General features: G+C 50.4%; 1 long non-coding RNA gene across 1 annotated transcript; it reads right to left on the bottom strand.

Annotated features, from left to right (window-relative positions):
- Positions 1–1,462: 1,462 nt before the first annotated feature.
- Positions 1,463–4,883, bottom strand: LOC144234577 (uncharacterized). Its single transcript, XR_013336020.1, has 7 exons — positions 4,714–4,883; positions 3,946–4,161; positions 3,531–3,648; positions 3,142–3,216; positions 2,908–3,011; positions 2,548–2,612; positions 1,463–2,325 (listed from the first exon to the last, which is right to left on the bottom strand). It is a non-coding gene; the product is annotated as an uncharacterized LOC144234577 (long non-coding RNA).
- Positions 4,884–6,449: the final 1,566 nt, after the last annotated feature.

The following is a 6,449-nucleotide window of genomic DNA, read 5'->3' as shown; positions in this document are numbered from 1 at the left end:
GCTTCCTCTCCTCTCTTGTCCCTGCTTCGGAGTGTTTTTTTTTGGAATAAATGACTCTGTATGGTTTTTTCTTTTGACATTTATTCTATCAGAATACTCACTTTTGAATATTCACTATCACTTTTGACTTTCAGAGGTTCCTAGAATTACTGCTGCCTCCTACTTTTTGTTTTTGTTTGTTTGTTTGTTTCAAAGGATGGAATAGCTCAGCCCTAGTTTTCTGGTTGTACCTTTTTTTTTCCTTTTAATATTAAAAAAATTGTGTAGAAAACACACACCATAAAATTTATCATTGTAATTATCTTTAAAAAATACAGCTCATTCGTATCAACTATATTCATAAAGTTGTGCGACTGATTCCCCAGAGCTTTTTACTGCGACAATGAACATCCACATCCATCCAACAGCGACTCCCCTCCCCCTCCCTCTAGCCTGTGGCAACCACACTCTACTCCTTTATTTATTTTTTTATTTTTTTTAATGTTTTTTATTTATTTCTAGGAGAGAGAGAGAGAGAGAGAGAGACAGCGTAAGCAGGGGAGGGTCAGAGAGAGAGGGAGTCACAGACTGAAACAGGCTCCAGGCTCTGAGCTGGCAGTCAGCACAGAGCCCGACGCGGGGCTCGAACCCACGAACCGCGAGGTCATGACCTAAGCGAAAGTCGGACGCTTAACCGACTAAGCCACCCAGGCGCCCCCACACTCTACTCCTTTAAATACCTCATAGAAGTGGAACCCTATAGGGGCACCTGGGTGGCTTAGTCAAGCGTCTGACTTCAGCTCAGGCCATGATCTCATGGCTTGTGAGTTCGAGCCTTGCATTGGGTTCTGTACTGCCTGCTTTGGATTCTGTGTCTCCCTCTGTCTCTCTACCCCACCCCTGCTCATGCTCTGTCTCCCTCTGTCTCGAAAATAAACATTAAAAAAAAAAAAAAAGAAGTAGAATCCTACGGTATCTGTCTTTCCGTGACTGTTTCTATTTCACATAGTACAATGTCTGCAAGATTCATCCATGTTGTAGCCTGTGTCAAAATTTCCTTCCTTTCTAAGGCTGAACGATACTGCATTGTACACACACACCATACTTTCATCCGTTGATGGACATTGGAGTTGCCTCTCCCTCTTAGCCATCATGAATGATGCCGCAGTGAACATGGATGGGCATCTGGCTCGCTCTTCTACTAGAGGGACATTAAAATTATTTTCCAGAAAGCAAAAAGAGCTGAAAGCATAAAGCTCCACTTTGCCACAGTGGAGGAAAACCTGCTGCCTACTCTGTCACTCCCGCTGGAAGCTGCTTGCTAGTGTGAAACTTATTTTGCATAAAATTATCTATTAACTCAAAGCTTTCAACTCTATTTAAAGACCCACTTTAAAGTTTGACTTTTTTTTAGTCCTTCAGAAGTTTTCATTATCTTAAAGTACTCCGAAATGTCTCCATTCATCGGGGATCTCTTGAATCCTTTATTCTTGAACCAGGGTATCCTTTGATTCATGCTAATATGCAGGTGACTGTTGAACTGTCCCCACCCTGCCTTCGCTTGTAAAACCACTACATCTTTGCTTGGTGGGTTTGAAAGTAGGCATTGAAAGGGGATCTGTGGGCAGAAGTCCTTCTTTAAGGCAGTAATTCCCAGCCCCTTTTCCAGGAGGGCAGGCAAGTGAGAAAATGGCCATGCCGATCCCAGGTGACAGCAAATGCCTGCTTGCTTCCACTGCTCTCTCCCACTCAAGAGCGCATAGAATACAAGTGAATACAATGGGTGTTGTTATAGGGATAACCTTGAATTTTCTCCGCTCTGTTTTTTCAAAAAGGTAAATCTTTTGCAAACCCCGGTATTTTAACGATTACTAACATAAATCACTCACAAGCCGCCTTACAAATGATTCACTCCACCAGTACGAACACACTGTGGTCGAGAACTTTTGCCTTAAATGGTGATACTGCTGTTCCTTGTGTTGTGCGCTCAGCCTTGGAAGCGGTAATGTTTGCGGTTGCCCGGTTCCTACTTTCCAACTGGGGAAAGGCGGAGGAAGAGCGATGGAGAAGAGCAGCAAGTTCCTTGAGAGATCAGGGGTCTCGAACTTACTGGCAGGCTCCCTGCAAGGTCAGTTATTTGGGGAGCCCCGAATGACAAGCCCCAAGTATCCAGAGCAAGAATAATGGAGCTCCTGGAGATTCTAGAACAGTTGAGATAGTAGAGTTTAGGGGTTAAACGTGCACTTTGGAGGCAGACAAATGTGGCTTCAAGTCCAAGCTCTGCTACTTCCGAAGTTTGTGAACTTAGGTGAGTCATTTAACTGGTCTGATCCTCAATTTTCTCACCTGTAAAATGATGAGAAAACAGTCTCCTTGAGGAAATCTGAGGTTTTCATCCGTGTAGAATGCCTTCTTTAGTCCCTTCGTTCCTGTGGGCAGCCCATTCTGTGGGGTTTGAGCGGGGCTCACCTCTACTGCACCCTCCCAACTGGATGTATCCACTCAAAGAATGTCACCCCCCCCCCCCCCCGGGACAGAGTCTGATTCAGGGAGGGGCATATGACTCACACAGGAACCTCTCAGCCACCTCAGGTGCTGCCTTTTCCTCAACCTGGAGAAGTGTGTCAGCAAGGCTGCTTCCAAGACCGAGAAAGCAAACAAACAAAAGCAAAAATAGACGGGAGACCAGACCCATCAACTCAGAGCACAGGCCCCCGTCCCCATCTTTATCCTGCATTAGAACATGGCGGCACTGCTGTGAGGAGGCCATGGTGGCCTATGGGACGTGTAAGAACAGGAGTTTGGAGACCCTGAAGCAAGGTGACCAGGCTGTCCCCGCCCCCTCCCCCCTCCGCTCTCTCCCTGCACTGCCTCTAACCCCTGAGCTTCTTCGCAGCCCAGATTAACAGCCTATGAAAGGAATCTCACTTGCAGCATGAAGCCATTTCCACAGGCACAGCTGGTGCTGTGCTTGGCCCCTCCTAACATTGCTTCGGGAGGAGAGCAATTTCAGCGGCAGTACCAGGAACAGGCTGTCGAATAGTAACGGCACATTAATTTCGAGCCTGTGCAGAGGTGCAAGTGGCAATTCCGCGCTTAGACATTTTATTTGTGTAGCGTGGAGGCTGTGACAGCTTCCTGGCTCCGTCAGTCTTCACTCACCTTTGGTTTGTGGAGCAGCGTCGGGCTGTCTTCGACAGCTGGGTGCCCATGACCCGATCTATAAGCCCCAGGGTTCTGCAGTGGGGGGGGGGGGGGGGGGGAGGGATGAAGGCCTCAAAATCATCAAATCATAGACGGATGACAGGCCTAATCTAGTACCAGAGTATCAGTCTAATACCAGAGCCTTATTTTATGGTGTCATTGGACACAAAGCACAAAGACGTGAAGGAACTCAGGAAAGGGCACAGCTTTTGTGCCAGAGCAAAGAGCAAGCAAACCCCAGGGCTTCTGACTCCCACCTAAGTGCTTCCCCTGCGTGGGATCTCTTCCCAGGGACTGTGTGGTCTGGAATCTCTTCCCAGGGCCTGTGTGGCCTGGAATCCTCTTACCTGAATTCTGCAGGAGGGTTGGTCCCCGTGAGTCGAATCTTCCTTGGGCCTGACCGCGCTGAGCCTCCAAAGATCCAGTTCTGATGAATCAGTTGCTCTGAAGCTTCTTGGTGCAGCCCTGCCCACACACGGGGCCTTGCTCACCGGGTGACAGGCCCACCTCTGCCGCCTGACCGTCCTCCCCGCCATCTGCCTCTCCAGCCTCTTCCTTCTTCTCTTCAAGAAAGCCATAGCTCCACTCCTGGGGTGCTGGGCTGGGGCCCTGCCTCAGAACCCCCCACTCCTAGAGCTGGAGAGAGCCCCAGTGCCCTGGGAGGAAACTAAGGCTAGAATCGCCAGCCTAAGGGCCACACAGCTAGGGAGCAGCTGGCTGAAGTTAGAACCCAGGACTCTGGACAGGGTCTTAGTACCTTACCTCCTGAGCCCACCACTTGAGAGAGAAGGGCCAGTGTGGTCCAGGCAGCGGTCCTCAGACTGGGGCTGGTGAACAAACTGGCCTCAGAATCACCTGGGAAATCTGCCTACAGCACAGGTTTCTGGGCGCCACGCAGAACGGGGAGATGAGCAGATCAGAGTCCGTGGGCTGGGGGCCAGGAATCTGCTTCTGACACTGCGCTTCCTTTGAGAACCACTGAGGCATAAGTTGTGAAGGGTGTTGCAAGTAATTTGCTACTAATAATACTTGAAGCTCTGAATAGAACAGATACAATAGCGCTGCTCTCACGCACTTGCATAATGATTAGCTTCCTTGACCAGCCAACCCTCAGGGAAGAGGCAGGCCCTAGACTCTGCATTTTTCAGCACCCCAGGGACCAGCACCTCCCCTAAATGGGCATCCAAGGGAAAGGGATGAGCACCCAGCTCTGGAGCCAGGCAGAATGGGGTTTGATTCCAGACTGCCCGGCTCACTCGCTATTCATCAACCCCCTTGACTTTGCTGGATTTCAGGTTTCTTCATGTGTAAATTGGGAATAATAGTTCCTACCCCCGAGGGTTGCTGTGAAGATTAAATTAAAACTTCCCAAAGCCAGTGAGTTGGAGCAAAATGAATGTGCAGGGGTCCACAGCTCCCCCAGCCTACATCAGAGGAGTGCACACCTGGGTGTGGCCCTCTGGCTTGGTCCCCTTTCCCATTCTCAGGACAAAGGACCCTCAGGGTTGGGATTCCAAAAGAACTGCGTACCTGGGCTAGTTAAGGGTCCGACTGTGGCTCAGATCATGATCAGGTTCAGGTTTGTGGGTTCAAGCCCCGCATCGGGCTCTGTGCTGACAGCTCAGAGACTGGAGCCTGCTTCAGAGTCTGTGTCTTCTTCTTTCTCTGCCCCTCCCCCACTCACACTCTGTCTTCTCTGCCTCTCTCTCAAAAATAAACATTAAAAATTAAAAAAAAAAAACCTGCATTCCGAAGCGGCGATGCTTAACACAGTGCCTACCCCTGAGAAAGGGCTCACCAAATGGAAGTGACAGTGTTAGTCCATGTCACTGTCATCTTTACTGCCTCCCACCTCCCCTCTTTGGCCTTTGGGGACTGTGGCCAGAGCTGGGATCTCCCCCTGTGTCTTCCCCTCTTCCATCACAGAATCCTGTGCCCCANGGGGCGGCCTCACCAGGAGGCTAGCTTCAGAATAAATAAAGGACACACCCCTGGCTCTTGAGAAGCTTCCAGCAAAGGAGAGAAGGAATGCTAAACCCAGGGGATGTTTTGTATTTTTGGTTGTATGCAATCGCGCCCCACTCTGGTACACCGCCCGCCCCCTTCTAGGCCGGATGGGAAGGACCCAGCATAGAGCAGCATGTTTGGGGGTCCCAGTGGGCTGTCTTATTCCCACACGACCCTCTCATCTTACTCTAGGCTCTGGCTACCGCCAGATCTGAGCACTTAGTGGGCTGCTTGATTGCAGTTTCAATGTATCAACAGCCAACCACGCACCGATCATGACCTGGCAAGGAACTAATTTTCTCATTCACTGCACACCGGTCTCTTTAAGGCAGCTCGGGAGGACACGCTCAGGGCTGGGAGCCCTGTCTCAGCTTGTCACCATGTCATAAATAACGGGTGGGGCCCAGTGGGGACCAGGAGCCCGGTTAAGCCACTGCTTGAGTTCACGGCTGCACCACAAACAAATTCGAAATAAGCCTCAAAATGGAAACAATAAGCCTTCTCAATGCCAGATTGATCTCCCTCAGAGCCTGGTCTGGTGAGCGCCAGCTTTGGATTCTGGCTGGAGACCCCAGAGGGAAGGCTGTTAGAGCTTTCGCCACTTCTGCTCCCCCTACTTTGACAGACGGTGCCTCTGACTCCCAGGGTTGGCGAACTTCTCCCCACTCGTCCGCCAAAGGGGCTCATTAGTGCTGGCCAGGCTCAATCAAAGGTGGCGGAAGGTACAATTTGTAGGAGTCTGGTTACCTTTCATTATCCATGTCCCCGGGGGTGGGGGCCTTGGGGCACGGATCATTTTTTTTTCACTGCACTTTACCCAGAAAGGACCACAGGATGGCAGACAGTCTGAGATGATTAAAGATAAGATTGGTGGTGGGAGGTGGTGGGAGTTGGGATAGGGTTAAAGAAGGGGTGGATTTCTCATTGGTCTTAGCTTGTTTATTTTTAAAACTCCCTTGGATGTAGACAGGCTCACAGGCAGAGGCAACACAGGCACTTGGTATCCGCAGGTAACTGGACTTGGCATTAAAATCTTGCAACTGCCCCGTGCGTGCGCAGGAGACAGGCCCGTCCTACTTGGGGGCATTTAGAAGGCTTTATACCCAGCTCTGATAGGGCTTAACCTTCTCTGGTGACATTTCCCTTTGCAGGGGCGACTGTGGCTGAGCCAGCCTAGCCTTCCCTCCATGACTGACAGAAGAGTAGGGGCCACGATCCAGAGGAGCCAAAGCCCCTGCCCCATCACCCCCCCCCCCCCC

This window comes from Crocuta crocuta, unplaced genomic scaffold (genome assembly GCF_008692635.1).
Source record: "Crocuta crocuta isolate KB4526 unplaced genomic scaffold, BGI_CrCroc_1.0 scaffold180, whole genome shotgun sequence".
NCBI lineage: Eukaryota > Metazoa > Chordata > Mammalia > Carnivora > Hyaenidae > Crocuta > Crocuta crocuta.
This window is presented reverse-complemented; position numbering and strand designations above follow the sequence as displayed.